This window comes from Myotis yumanensis, unplaced genomic scaffold (genome assembly GCF_028538775.1).
Source record: "Myotis yumanensis isolate MYYU_CA2020_CCGP unplaced genomic scaffold, mMyoYum1.0.hap1 SCAF_22, whole genome shotgun sequence".
NCBI lineage: Eukaryota > Metazoa > Chordata > Mammalia > Chiroptera > Vespertilionidae > Myotis > Myotis yumanensis.
Window position 1 is genome coordinate 8657573 of NW_027223773.1, and position 15609 is coordinate 8673181.

The 15609-nt window shown below is 47.1% G+C and overlaps 1 protein-coding gene across 1 annotated transcript in view; it reads right to left on the minus strand.

Annotated features, from left to right (window-relative positions):
* The window catches only part of SPATA17 (spermatogenesis associated 17), a 186763-nt gene that overhangs the window by 78553 nt on the left and 92601 nt on the right, over positions 1–15609 (minus strand). Inside the window, exon 11 of the transcript XR_011469311.1 lies at positions 3444–3503. The gene's annotated coding sequence lies outside the window, so the exon portion shown is untranslated. The remainder of the gene's footprint in view (positions 1–3443; positions 3504–15609) is intronic.

Sequence of the window (15609 nt, forward strand, 5' to 3'; positions counted from 1 at the left end):
TGCGAGCTCAATTGTTGGAATTTCTGTAATTTCCTCTGGAAACTCCAGCTGTTCCACAGCACGCAGCTAATTTAAGTGTAAACGCCGTTAAATAGGAGCTAACCATTAGAATATTTTAAAAAGTATGCCGAGCATCTGATGTTTTAATCAAATAATTTGCTAATCACCCAGTATGGTGTGGCTTTTCAATTCCCCTCTCAGTTTACTCAAGTCCTCCCTTAGGTCTGCTCTCCTCCCCCTCCTCCCCCTCCCCCTTCCTCCTCCCCTCCCTCCCTCCTCCTCCTCCCCCTCCCCCCTCCTCCCCTCCCCCCTCCTCCTCCTCCTCCCCTTCCTTCTCCTCCTCCCCTTCCTCCTCCTCCTCCTCCTCCTCCTCCTCCTTCTCTTCCTCCTCTTCCTCCTCCTCCTCCCCACATCCACAGCCAACCAGGCCCTTATTTTTCTTTGGAATGTTCCTCGGATCCCATTAAGGAGTGCTTTAGTCCAAGTTACCGGGATGATCAAGAAAAATTAAGCCCTCTAATAACAGCAAAATTGTAAGAAATTTAGACAAAATGACTCCCCGCATCACAGATTTTGTTTACCGGTGGGTAATTAATTCTGCACATATGTTGGGAACATCTGTTGCCGTGACCCGCCATCGGAGCTGCGAAACCACTGCTGTGGTGTTTCCCCGCAGGTCATTAGCAGAGCTCTGAACGGAGCGCCTTCCCCCTGCCCTCAGCCCGGCCACTTTCTCCGGAGCCCCGAGCTTCTGAGGGCAAATTCCTCCCAGTGAGATGCCCTCCCCACCCGTGGGCATCCCTGGCCACCTCCTCTTCTCGCCCCACCGGGCTGAAAGCGAGAGGAGAGCAGCTACCTGTTTGGGGGCGGGGGGGAGGGAGCGGCTGTGGCAGGTGCAGGAGGAAGTCTGCGCTGCCCACTGGGCAGCCTCGCTCCACCTTCACGCTGACTGGGATCCCACAGAAATCTGGATGTGTCCCACGTATGACTTCCCAGTATAACTGGTGAGAAACTGGCCTCAGGTTTCTAGGGTAACATGGCCAAGAGGCCTTGTCTGGGCAGGAAGTAAAGATGGCAGAGGAAGTCTGGGAAGGGGCTTTGGCAGGTCTTAGGAGATGCCATTCGTTGGTTGGCAGTAGGGCCATCGACGCAAAGGGGAGGGAGGCTTGTGGAGAAGGAGACAGGTGCCCCTCTGCCTGAGGTTCTACCCAAGGCCAGCCCTCCCCCCAGCAGCTGTAGGGGCCACCGAGTAGCCGGAAAAGCAGAGATGCAACATCACAGAACCACAGGAACTTTGAAAGTAAATGGTGGTAGCAGAAGGGACTGTTGATTACTGACAGTGAATTCAAAAACTGGCACACGTTACACCTCTCCCCCCTTCCCCCCCGTGTCCTAACACAGCACTTAGCGCACGTTCTTGTTCGTTTACCTGCCTGTTCCCACACTAGCACCGTGAAGGTCTTAAATACAGGGAATGTGCTCGCTCCTCCTAGCATCTAGCACAGGGGTCCTCAAACTACGGCCCACGGGCCACATGCAAATACAAATATTATATTTGTTCCCGTTTTGTTTTTTTACTTCAAAATAAGATATGTGCAATGTGCATAGGAATTTGTTCATAGTTTTTTTTAAAACTATAGTCCGGCCCTCCAATGGTCTGAGAGACAGTGAACTGGCCCCCTGTTTAAAAAGTTTCAGGACCCCTGATCTAGCATCTTACTCGGCTAGCTGTCACAGAGCAAATGCTCACGAGTGTGTGATGAATGAATGCAATGGTGTTACCGTCCTTTCACTACAATCCTGCACTAAGGCGTTGTCATTTTCATTCTCCTGGTGAGGAAACCGAGGCCTGGAGGGCTCGGGCTGCCCTGCCTCCAGCTCAGCCGTGTCTGTTCCCAGCATCTGTTCTTGCCCAACTGCAATGGTGCCCATGACCACAGCTCTGTTTACCGAGAAGCCTGGGGGATACTCTCCTGGACTGGAGAAAGAGTGACAGTATCTAGTTAAATAATGGAGTTAGACTTATGGAAACGATTCTTTCAAAAGGCACGTATAGCAGTGAAGAGCGCAGATGTGAGAGTCTCGCCCAGATTTCATTCCTGATTCTGCCATCATCACGGGCAAGTACTTGACCTCTTGGAGCTGTAGTGTCCTTCCCCTGTGAAACGAGGATGCTACCGGTTTCCAGGGGCGGGGACTGCTGTGAGGACCACACAACCAATGCATGAAAAGCACAGACCACACTTGCTCAGTCAACTGTGCAAAAGAAGGACCTTCCTGTGTTAGTTTTAATAATCGCGGTAAACACACATCTTACACAACAAGCGCTACAGTGACAGCCATGGTGGATGCGTTGTGTCAAACTGGTGGGGACAAAGGCTGCCAATAGGAAGGGTATTCTCTCTTTACCAGAAGATAAGAAAACCTGATGTGTAGCTTATGCGTATTCCTCAGGCCAGCGAGGCACTGGTGGGGAGATTGCAAGGGAACAAACGGTCCTTTCTGTCCAGGGCAGACGGCCCCCTCTGCTCCCCCACATCCCGCCAGGACCAAGCGCCAGTCACTACCCAGCAAAACCTGAGGGGCTCCAATCTGTCAGACAAGGGAAGAGCTCTACCTAGGACCACTGTGTAGATGCAGAGTGCAAGGATGCCTGATGGTGAGAAAGGGAAGAGAGGGAGATGCAGGGATTGGGGAGACGGCGGGAGACATTTACCGGAAACCCTCCACTTTCAAAGTCCTGATTTCCAGAGCCTGGCTAAGTTCAACAGAGATTCCCAACCTCGGTTTTGTTCAGACTGAGAGCCACTCTAACCTCCTTCCATCAGAGAACCATCCAGAAACCTCTATTCAACACATGCTTTAGAGTAAAAGAACCAACGTTTTTATGAATGCACACTTTAAAAAAAAATGAACCAAAACATAGGATTCTGGCTTACCTTGTAGACATGGTCGCCAAGCTGTGAACGAACTAAGTGGTTGTCAGACATTATTTTTTAAATGAATAAATATTGCAAAAATGCCTCTTCAACATAAGGTAGGAAAAAAGATTATGATAGCCTGCACTGTGGGTTCATGGTGAACGTGTCATGTCCCAAACTGATTTTCTTACCTTCTTCTCCAGTAGCAGTCTTGTCCACGCTGATTCATGGAGGTTCTTCTCTTCGGATTGTTCATCCTGTTTTCCTCGGGTGCTCCATCCAATCAGGAACTCCTGTGAGCTCCGTTTTCACAATGTACCTACTCTCACTCTACTTCCTTGGTCTTGGCCCCAAGTGATCACTTCTAACCTTTGACACGGTCTCCCCCACTAGAATGTAAGTATCTTTGGAGATGAAATTTTGTCTGTGTTGTTACGGGTATAGCTCTACCATTTCAAAAAGCACATTGTGACTGTGTAACAAATGTTTGTTGAGTAAATGAACGGATGGCGGCAGACTCACCTCTGTGCTTCGTGTCTTCATCTTGAGACATGGAACAGCAGTGACGATGTCCAAGGGTTGCTGGGGGGAATGAAATGAGATAATACACGTAAGGCACTTAGAATTTACCTTGTGCGCAGTAAATATGAAAACAATATTTTCGTTATTATACACGTTTGGGTATGCTATGGAATCGGCCTCCTTAAAAATTATTTTATGGGAGTTGTGTATGTTCCATGGGAAATACATGGTTCACCGTTTACCTCAATTTGCATGAGGCAGCACCCTTTCATGAATAAGGAAACTGAGGCGCAGAGGTATGCAGACATGTGATTGGGGTTACAGAGTTGGAATTGGGATGAAGAAGTGTTCTAAGCCTATTGGCTTCTAAGGTTTAGTCATGCCAAATACCATGTGAGACAGGAAAAGAGAAGGGGCAGGTGTCAGAAGAACATGGTCCCAGAAACGTCCTGTGATTGGCTCTCTGAAGGCAACGTGGCACCTCCCCAGTTGACATCTGGGATACACCGTGGGTCTGACTTCCAGAAATCTCCTCCCTCCCATGTGTTTTGGTCCTGAATGCGCTGGAATTTTTTTTTTTTTTTTTTTTTTTTCATTTTGTGTTGAAACCAGAGAAGGAGAATGCAACGGTGAGGGAGAGAACTACACCTCCCCAACGCTGGTGACAGGCACATTAAGAAAGAAAAAGAAAAAAAAAAAAAACCCCAACCCAAAGCTGATACAGATGTAGTTGCTATGATAAATCACTTTTTAATCAGTCATAATTTCGCATTAAGTGCTGAGTAAATGCGCTTTGTTTCATACTTAAGCTGTCAGCGAGGACCATCGGGAGGGCAGACCCGTGCCTGTCCGTGGAGCAGAGAAAAATCAATACTATTTTTAATTAAAGGCCGCACAGCCCAGCTTGGAGACAAGCAAATCTTCTTGTCAGTTCATCTCCCCTTTAAACTCGTCCTCAAGTTCGGTGCCGAAGTTAAGAGGCAGCCAAAGGCAGGAACAGTGACGCAAATGCTTGGGGGGGGGGGGGGGGGGGGACGAGGGAGGAAGTGGGGAGGCAGGTGGGTGAGGAAGACAGAGGAGGCCCTGGAAATGCGTGTGTCTCACTCAGCCAGGCCCCAGGGGACAAGGTAGGGGACGATGAAAGGCAGACACTGGCTTGGGCCGTAGACATGACCTTCTCACTTGCAGGAAACAGAATCAGAGGACAGTCAGACACGTTTGTCAGTCTTTCTTTTTCCTTTTAAAAGTTTAGATTAGAAGCCCGCACAGAGCACCTTTAAAATGTTCCCTTTCATGTCATATTTTATTACTTTATCAGTGGTTCTCAACCTTCTGGCCCTTTAAAGACAGTTCCTCAGGTTGTGACCCAACCGTAAAATTATTTTCGTTGCTACTTCATCACTGTCATGTTGCTACTGTTATGAATCATCATGTAAATATCTGATATGCAGGATGGTCTTAGGCGACCCCTGTGAAAGGGTCATTCGACCGCCAAAGGGGTCTCGACCCACAGGTTGAGAACCGCTGCTTGAGATGGTCTCCCTTTGCAGAGCAAGTGTCCAGCAAGGCAGTCTTTTTTTTTTTTTTTTTTTTTTTTAAATCCTCACCCGAGGATATTTTTCCATTGATTTTTAGAGAGAATGGAAGAGAGAGGGAAAGAGAGAGAGAAATATCAATATGAGAGAACTACTCGTACATCAATTGGTTGCCTCCTGCATGAGCCCCGACCAGAGGCTGGGCCGGGGAGAAGCCTACAACCTAGGTACATGCCCTTGACCGGAACTGAACCCGGGACCCTTCAGTCCGCAGGCCGACGGTCTATCCTCTGAGCCAAACTGGGCAGGGCAGCAAGACAGTCTTTTATAACCAATGACAGGAGAAAAATGCCTTCCCTTTGCTAAACAGACAATACCTCGGAGATATTGCGGGCTGGGCTCCAGAACCCCGCAAGAGAGGATTTTTTGGTTTCCTGTGTATATAAAAGTTGTGTGTGTTCTCTCCTGTTGTCTATCAACTGTGCAGTAGGGTTTTATCTAACAAAATCAATGAACATGCTTTACCTAAAAAACACTTTATTGCTAAAAACTGCTAGCCATCCTCTGAGCCTTCAGGGAGATGTGATCTTTTTGCAGGTGGAGGGTCTTACCTCAATGTTGATGGAAACACAGTCTTTGCAAAGTGCAAGAAAGCAAGGTGTGCCTACAGACTGTGGCTTAGAAGCCAGTCACCAGGCCAGCCCGCACTCAAGGAGGGGGTTACACAAGGTTGTGAGTAAAAGGGGGTCACACACATATATATGTATGCATATATTAAAAAAATGAGATTTCTGAAGCTTGAGCACCCAAATTGTGTAGCTTATATAGCTTATATATTCTTGAGATTATTTGTCCTATGACAAATAAATTTGTCCCAATTTTGTTTATTCATGGCCCAACCAAAGAATTCTTTTTTTAAAAAAAGTATATTTTATTGATTTTTTTACAGAGAGGAAGGGAGAGGGATAGAGAGGTAGAAACATCGATGAGAGAGAAACATCGATCAGCTGCCTCCTGCACACCTGCTACTGGGGATGTGCCTGCAACTGAGGTACATGCCCTTGGCCAGAATCGAACCTGGGACCTTTCAGTCCGCAGGCCGACGCGTTATCCACTGAGCCACACCGGTTAGGGCCCAAAGAATTCTTAATGGTAAAGTGCTGCTATGTGATTGATCCACAAATTATTATTCCCCATTGCCTATAAAATCCTCAAAACGTTTTAGTTTTGTCTGTGTTCTCCATTCAACACTAGCTCTAACTATCTATTCTTATAAATTATTTTTACTGATTTTTAGAGAGAGAGGAAAGGAGAGAGAGAGAGAGAAAGAGAGAGAGATCAATGTGAGAGGGAAACATCGATCAACTGCCTCCTGCACCCTCCCTTCCCCACTGGGAATTGAGCCAGCAACCTGGGCATGTGCCCTGACCAGGAATCGAACCAGCAACCCTCCACTGCACAGGATGATGCCCAACCGAGCCACACCAGCCGGAGCTAATTGTCTATTCTTGCATACAGAACCTCCACTCTCTCCAAATCACAATATCCACTGTTTCTTATGTTATTCCTTTCCCACAGCTCTTTGCCACAATTTTTTACAAGTTCCTAAGATCCTACCCTATTCAAATCCTACCCTCTTCCAAATTCATTCCCGCCCCCGACCCCCGTACAACTATGGATTAAGAAATTGCAGTACCGCTGAACAGCCATGAGAAATGCTTATATTTACTATTCACACCAGTTATTTGGAGATTGACCACACACATGTTCAATTCCCATTTAGCCTACCATTTTTCTTTAACTTATGTCCTGTTCTCTTTTGTATTGCTCTTAGCAACGGTGCACAGCTGATTGTCACCATGTGTCTATTGATCTGTAGTGGAATGGATTGCATGGAACCCCAGACGGGCCTTTGACCCAAGAGGTGATTGGATCAACTCCAATTATCTTCACAGAGCTGGGTGAAGGGGTTGGGCGTAGGGGGTTATAATCTGTGAGGGTGAGAAGGGGGCGAACGCATGTGACCACTGGAAAGAATTATATGCCACTACTGGTTTGTGTGAGGCGTGTTTTATTAATAATTACGTAATGAAGTAAGACCTACTTCTAGGTTAAAAAACTCTTAGTGGATTTCTTACAACCTTTCCTTTGCAATTACAGGATAAACAAGAAAGGAGTTTCAGAGGCTGTCGAGAGTAACTATCCCCTAACTTGGTAATACTCGGCTGGTTTGATTTTCTGATGAATACCAGCTCTACAGGGAAAGCAATTTATTGTAGACGCCACCGAGTTATTCCCCACTTGATTAAAAGTTCTTTGGAGCGCAGGGCGACGTTATTCACTTTTTAAAACAGACATTTTTTAGAACAGTTTTAGATTTACAGAAAAACTGAGACAATAGAAAGTACAGAGAATTGCCATATAACCAAACGCCCAGTTTTCCCTGTTCCTAACATCTCATAATGGGATGGTTCATTTGCTACAAAGAATGGACCAATATTTATACCTTATCATTAACCTAAGCCCGTGGTCGGCAAACCGCGGCTCGCGAGCCACATGTGGCTCTTTGGCCTCTTGAGTGTGGCTCTTCCACAAAATACCGACTTCTGCACGTGGGCCATGAAGTTTCAATCGCACTGTATGTGCACGTCCCCACGTGGTGCAGTGGGGCCTTGACTTACAAGTTTAATTCGTTAAGGAGCTCGTTAACTCAAATTACTCTGTCAACTCAATGCAAAAAATCCGGGGAGAGACAGCTGGTATCTCAAAAAACTTGTTAGTTGGGACACTCTGTAAGTCAAGGCCCCACTGTATTTTGTGGAAGAGCCTCACTCAAGGGGCCAAAGAGCCGCATGTGGCTCACGAGCGGCGGTTTGCCAACCACTGACCTAAGCCCATAGCTTAAGTCTTCAGTTTTGTTTTGTTTCTTTTAAATATATTTTATTGATTTTTTACAGAGAGGATGGGAGAGGGACAGAGAGTCAGAAACATTGGTGAGAAACACTGATCAGCTGCCCCCTGCACACCCCCACTGGGGTTCCCCCCGCAACCCAGGTACATGCCCTTGACCGGAATCGAACCCGGGCCCCTTCAGTCCCCAGGCGGACGCTCCATCCACTGAGCCAAACCTATCAGGGCTAAGTCTTCAGTTTTACCTGCCGCTCTTTTTCTCTCCCAGGGCCCCACCGAGGACAGCATGTGTCATTTACTCCCCGTGTGTCCTTAGGTTCCCTGAGGCTGTGACAGTCTCTCAGACTGTCTTTGTTTGTGTTGGCCTTGACAGTGTTGACCTCGGCAGTATTGAGAAGTTCTGGGCAGGACTCTGTAGGGTTCATACCTGTCAGAATTTATCTGTTTCTCTCACGATTAGATGGGGGCTCTGGGTTTGTAGGAGATGGATCAAGGGGTGAAGTGTCACTTTCATCACCTCCCATCAAGGGTACATACTGTCAACACGTCACTATCAACGTTGACATCGTAGCTCAGTTGGCTGAGGGAGTGTATGTATGTCAGGTTCTCCACTGGGAAATTGGTCTCCTCCTCCCCCTTCCCTCCACTTTCCTGTTTTCTTTGGAAGGAAGTCACTATGCACCACCCACTCTTAAAGGAGTGGAGAGTGTATGCTCTAACTCTTGATGAGGGCGAATCTCCCTAAATTACTTGGAATTCTGCTACATAGGATATTAATATCAGAATGGGCTCCTGGATACTTAGATATTTATTTCATACCTCGGGTTCCAATCCTATAGTACAGGGGTCCTCAAACTTTTTAAACAGGGGGCCAGTTCACTGTCCCTCAGACCATTGGAGGGCCGGACTATAGTTTAAAAAAACAAACAAACTATGAACAAATTCCTATGCACACTGCACATACCTTATTTTGAAGTAAAAAAACAAAACGGGAACAAATACAATATTTGTATTTGCATGTGGCCCGCGGGCCGTAGTTTGAGGACCCCTGCTATAATACTTTGTTTTGTGCCAGCTTTGACCATTGGGTTCTCTTGGCTACTGTACCCCTTTTATATGCCCCATTACTTTGTTGTTTTGAGCATTTTCGGACTTTCTCCCAGTACCTCAATTAACGATTTGTTAAACGAATGTAGGATGTATTGAATTAGTGAGAAGCCTATTTTGCTATCGTAATTATCCACAGTTGTTATTTATCCACAGTTCAACTTGCAAAGAAACTCACGCCCCCGAATTATCTAGGTTTCCCCTCCTGAACATTTCTCCCTCTGCAGTTCAGCTACTGACAAGAAGTCTAGAGGCATTTCAGCAATATTGTTGTGTGTTTGCCGAATCCTGAGGGCCTTCTGAAATTTAAAGAGCTTAAAAGCAAAACTCTCAGAGCTCAAATGACTGCACAGCCCAGCAGGAGACAGGAGCCTGGGTTTCTGTCTCTCACTTTGGCCCTGCTCTCCCAGCTGCCACGGCCAAGGTAAAACAAGACGCTGACCCTGGGGTGCCCACAGCCAGCGGAGGCCAGCAGGAGCCTGGGCAGGTGGGCTGGGCGGGTGCCTTGGGTCAACACAATTTACTCCCCCGCCCGCCCCCCTTCAGACAATGCATTTCCAGGCAGTTTCTGCCTTTTGATCTCCTCTCTGATCTAATGCAATTGTCCACGGGCAGAAGCGCTGTGAGGTGCAGAATAAAGTAATGAGGCTAATCTGATTTGCCCTCCACCCTCTCCCTTAAGATCTACATGTCTTTATTGTATTAGGTTCCTAATGAGATTCTGTCTGCACCCGGCAAGGGACCCCGGGGAACTGGGGGGGCCGTGGGGTGGGGGTCCGTCTCAGGAGACATCCCCCCATTTACATCCCGTCTTTAATGGGCACGGACCTGCCTGCCCTTGAGTCATAAGGGGACCCCATGTCCCTTCCTGGGCCGTCCCATCGCCACTGCCACAGAGAGGCTGAGGCTACAGTCAGGTGTGGGCTTTTCAATTCCCCGGGAAGAAACGGGACTAAAGGTTAGTTCACGGAAAGAGCCCCAAGTAGGTATTCAGCCTCAAATCACGTTTCAGAACGAGATCTGCTCTTGTGCGGAAGGGCTCGCTTTTCTGTGTTGCCACCAGCGCCTGGAAACAGTGAGCAACAAAAATAACGTTTCAATGGACCCTCCCCAAAGGCACCACGTTGCCTGAATCATGTCCGTTGCCCTGAGGTGGTTCCATGGATTCTAGAACAGTCCTGGCCTAACCCTGGCTGGCCAGGGGCCGTCGAGGAGAGCCATTAAACTGAAACTGACCCCGGAGAACCCCAGCCCTTTCCATACCAGCTTGTTCATTTCCTCCGCTCGCCCCATCACCCAGGAGAGCGTTACATCATTTCACAAACGTCCATTGACCCAGCCTCTCATTATATTCCAGAACTTTTCAGTTACCGACATCACCCTCCCCCTGTCGCCCAGACAACACATTCGACCCACCTGTCTCTAATAACACGTAATAACACGTAAAAACACGTACGATTTTGCCTTTTTTTTAGTCCAAAAGCTGCTTTTGAACTGATGCCAAACTTTGTTGAGACCTCGGGCGTCATGAATACCATGCACTTATTTATACAGTTTGCTGAATTATTTTTTAAAGATATATTTTATTGACTTTTTACAGAGAGGAAGGGAGAGGGATAGAGAGTTAGAAACATAGATGAGAGAGAAACATCAATCAGCTGCCTCCTGCACATTCCCTACTGGGGATGTGCCCGCAACCAAGGTACATGCCCTTGGTCGGAATCGAACCCGGGACCCTTCAGTCTGCAGGCCAACACTCTATCCACTGAACCAAACCGGTTAGGGCTGCTGAATTATTTAAAAACCAGGCAGGGGACAGGGCAAACATCGGTAACTCACAATTTGCAAGTCTCTTTCTCCAACATAAAAGGGTTTTTGACCGTTTCAGAAAAATGGGGGAAGAGAAAGCGAGAGAGAGAGAGAGAGAGAGACTGCTACCCAAAGACTGTAAACGCAAACAATTCTGTTTGCTTAGGCTTCTCTTGGATCCTGAAATCATGGAGGAAAGGAAAGACGAGGTGACTGGCATCCCCGAGACCTTTCTGGTGGGAAGGGGGCGGCTTATATCTACTCTCAGGCCCCTAAGAGGCACCTCTGGGCTTTGGTTGGACCCTCCGTGGACGGGCGTCCGTGTCAGGGAAGCGCCATACATAATTCACCAGGAGAGCCCCGGAACTGAGGAGGGGGCGGAATTACCTGTCACTTCCAGCCGAGGGGGTCCCTCCGGGTCAAGGTGGAAAGCTCCTGTAAACCTGGGCAGGCGAGGAGGAGCCGAATTTAAATGACAGCAAGGCTTCCCAGCTGCTGCGAATGCCGGCTGGCTATTTGCCTACCCCTCCGCAAGGCCAATTAACGGAAATCAGAGCCAGGTTGCTTGCCTCAATGATCAGAGAGCACTTGGCTTGTTTATGCAAAATCAATGGATGCTCAGAGCCTCCCTGCCTTCCTGGGCTGGGGGTCCTGGCGTGGACCATCGCAGGGTACAGTGAGCACAGACACACCTCCTCTGACCCGGGAGAGAACAGCGGGGTGGGGGTGGGGGTGGGGGTGGGGGGCTGGTCCCAGGCAGGCTCGGACTTCGCAGCTCAGTTGAGGCAAGGCAGGTGCCATCTGGCTGTCATTAGCTGCTGATCACGCTTCTCTCCTTGATGGACTCGTGATGGATCGACAGGTGAAGTGAGCCGCATACTGCCGGAGCCAGGGAGCTGGGGAGAGGTTGCCCCGCCTCTGGCGTTTTGGGGAACCTGTTTGAGGTGTCACGCATGGATTTATCATCTCTAGGTTTATCACCTGTATATCAGGAGCTTTGTTTTTGAAAGGACCGGATACAAAACAAGAACGTAACATAAAAACACAGACCCACCATTCATACAGATGGGTTTGGGGCTGGGGGTGGGGGGAGAGAACACTCTCTCTTTAAGAGATCTTTTTTTTTCTTTTTTAAATTTTTATTTTGTTAACCTTTTCCCAAGGATAGTTTTCCATCGATTTTTTTTTAAGAGAGAGTAGAAAAGAGAGGGAAAGACAGAGAGAAACATTGATCTGAGAGAAACACATCGATTGGTTGCCTCCTGCATGAGCCCTGACCAGGGCCCCAGGGCCAGGGAGGAGCCTGCAACCGTGGTACATGCCCTTGGTCGGAATCAAACCTGGGACCTTTGGTCTAGCAGGCCAGCGCTCTATCCACTGAGCCACACCGGCAGGAGAGATTTCCAAGGTTGAATTCTGAGAGCAGTGAGAGAAGGCTAGTTGGATAGTAGTTTTAACTCCTCTGTCGTTTTACAATTTCTTCTCAGTTATGAAGCAAATCTGTAGTTTCAATGAAAGAACCGAGTTTCCGAAGTTGTTTATTTCAGGGGCGAATCCTTCAAATTTCTGAGATGTTTGCATAGAGAAGACAGTTTCATTCTATTAAAACACTTTAATGCAGCGGTTCTCAGCCTGTGGGTCACGACCCTTTCACAGGGGTCGCCTAAGACCATCCTGCCTATCAGATATTTACATGACGATTCATAACAGTAGCAACATGACAGTGATGAAGTAGCAACGAAAATAATTTTATGGTTGGGTCACAACATGAGGAACTGTATTTAAAGGGCCAGAAGGTTGAGAACCACTGCTCTAATGGAATGTGTTAGTCAAATGAATACAATTGAAATTCAGGATCAGCTCAGAAATTCAGAAATTCAGGGTTCCATTGCTCTAAACCCACCTGTGTGCTGACAACACCCCATTTCTATCTCCTCCTGGGATGCCTCTCCTGAGCTCCAGGCTCACAGAGCCAACTGTCGACGGCGTGGAAACCCACATTTCAAGTGCAATTGGAAAAGGAATTTGTATTTGGACCTCCTGGTTTCCTCTCCCAATCCTGTCCTTCCCGCAGCCTTCCTCATCAGCGATAGCAGCAAGTCCACCTTCCCAAGTGACCAACCCCAGGACCTTGAGGCATCCTTGACCTCTCTCTCACTCTCTCCATCCCCTCTGTTACCTTTCATTCCAGAAACACTCAGGATCCGGTCAGTTTGCACCAACTCAACCACTGCCACCCTGGTGCAAGCCACCCTCGTCTCTCCATCAGCTGCTATCAGCGGTTCTCAACCTGTGGGTCGCGACCCCTTTGGCGGTCGAACGACCCTTTCACAGGGGTCGCCTAAGACCATCCTGCCTATCAGATATTTACATGACGATTCATCACAGTAGCAACATGACAGTTAGGAAGTAGCAACGAAAATAATGTTATGGTTGGGTCACAACATGAGGAACTGTATTTAAAGGGCCAGAAGGTTGAGAACCACTGCCTGCTATGGTCTCCTGATTGGGTTTCCTCTTTTACCCGCCCCCTCCCCCTGCAACGCATGCACCCAAACCATATCCTCTATCTTCACCCTTTTAAGGGTGAGTGGGATCATGCTGCTCCTTTGTGGGTTCTATGCAGAGTGAAGCCAGGTTCTTCCATTTGTCCAGGATCCCACCAGACCCGCCTGTCTGACCCCTTGGCCTCACCTCCCACTGCTCTCCCTCCAGAGCCCCCAGGCCGGTCATATCTCCTCTTGTTCTTGGATGGCACCCCGCACAGGGATTTGAGCCTCACATGGGTCTCCCCACAGGAAGCCCCAGGGTTCATCCTCTCGGCTCCTTGAAGACTGCCCGGCCGACGTGGCTCAGGGGTTGAGCATTGACCTATGAACCAGGAGATCGAGGTTCAATTCCCGCTCAGGGCACATGCCCGGGTTGTGGTCTCAATCCCCAGTTGGGGGCGTGTAGGAGGCAGCTGATCAGTGATTCTCTCTCATCATTGATGTTTCTCTCTCCCTCTCCCTTCCTCTCTCTGAAATCAATCTAGAGAGAGAGACTTGGCTCAAAGGTGACCTTGTTAGAAGCCCTCCTCTCTGTTTCTCTTCTCTGCTTCACTTTTCTCTGCAGCGCCTAGAATGATCTAATACAAGTTACAATGAAATCAGGAGTTTTGCCTATTCACCGCTCTACCCCCAGGACTGCCGGGACCTGGGATGGAGTAGTATTCAATAAACAATTGCTGAGAGAACAAATGCATTTTCTAAAGCCACGGTAGAGCTGTGACCTGATCATGTCCATGGTCTATACCAGTGATGGCGAACCTTTTGAGCTCGGCGTGTCAGCATTTTGAAAAACCCTAACTTAACTCTGGTGCCGTGTCACACATAGAAATTTTTTGATAATTGCAACCATAGTAAAACAAAGGCTTATATTTCTGATATTTATTGTATATATTTAAATGCCATTTAACAAAGAAAAATCAACCAAAAAAATGAGCTCGCGTGTCACCTCTGACACGCGTGTCATAGGTTCGCCATCACTGGTTTATACTCTTTTGAATATATTTCTAAGATTTACTTTCAATGTAGGTAAAGTAAAATGGAACAGTTGTCTGCGTCTGACAAATGCATAGTCGTATAAGCCGTACCTCAATCAAGACACAGAATAATTTCATCCTCCTCCCCCAAATGCCTCCTGTTCTCTCTTTCTGGTTAACCCCCTTCCCCCATCTTTAACCCCTGGCAACCATTCATCTGCTCTCCATGGGATAGTTTTGCCTTTTCCAGAATGTCATATAAATGTCACCATACTGCATGTCGCCTGGTAGGCCTGACTTCTTTCTCTTGGCAGAAAGCATGTGCACTTCAGCTACGTCATTGGGCCTAACGGTTTGTTCTGTGTTATTACTGAGTAGTATTGCATTTATGTATCTATCTGTTTGAATCTGATGTATTTCTGGGAGACCATGAATAAAGGGAATGTGCCGTCCAGTTGCACACCACAAACACAACTTTCCAGGAAAAACATACACTTTTGTAGAACTAAATTTAGTCATTTATTTTTTAACAAAGTATGGAAAAAGGCCTGAAGAAAATATACCAAACATATTAATAGCGGCTGTCTTTATGAGTAACTTCTTTTCCTTTCCTCCCTATTTTTTATTTGTCTAGTTTTTTTTTTTTTAAAAAAAATAAAGGGTACACATCAAGAAAAACTTTATTTTAGCCCTGACTGGTTTGGCTCAGTGGATAGAGCGTCGGCCTGCGGACTAAAGGGTCCCGGGTTCGATCCCGGCCAAGGGCATGTACCTTGGTTGTGGGCACATCCCCAATAGGGGCTGTGCAGGAGGCAGCTGATCAATGTTTCTCTCTCATCGATGTTTCTAACTCTCTATCCCTCTCCCTTCCTCTCTGTAAAAAAAAAAAAAAATCAATAAAATGTATTTTTTAAAAAAGAAAAACTTTATTTTGAAAAAGACATTTTTCACATGGATATTAAAACAGCTGGGAATATAACTTGAAAAAAATGAAAATATATTTTTAATTCCTTTTGATTTAGGCGGTATTGAATAATCTTAGTGACACTTTTCGTGAGGAATGAGAAAAAAATTGGGTTCAGCAAAAAGTTTACTTAACCCCAAAGGAGGAAGAGAGGGGCTCACTTGCAGATTATGATTTACAAATCTTTTTTAAAAAAATCTTTAATTTCTTTATTGGTTAAGGTATTACAAATGAGTCCTCATCCCCCAAATAACCCCCAACCTCCCCCCGACTCATGTTCTCATCCCCCTGTTGTTCATGTCTATTGGTTTATGATTT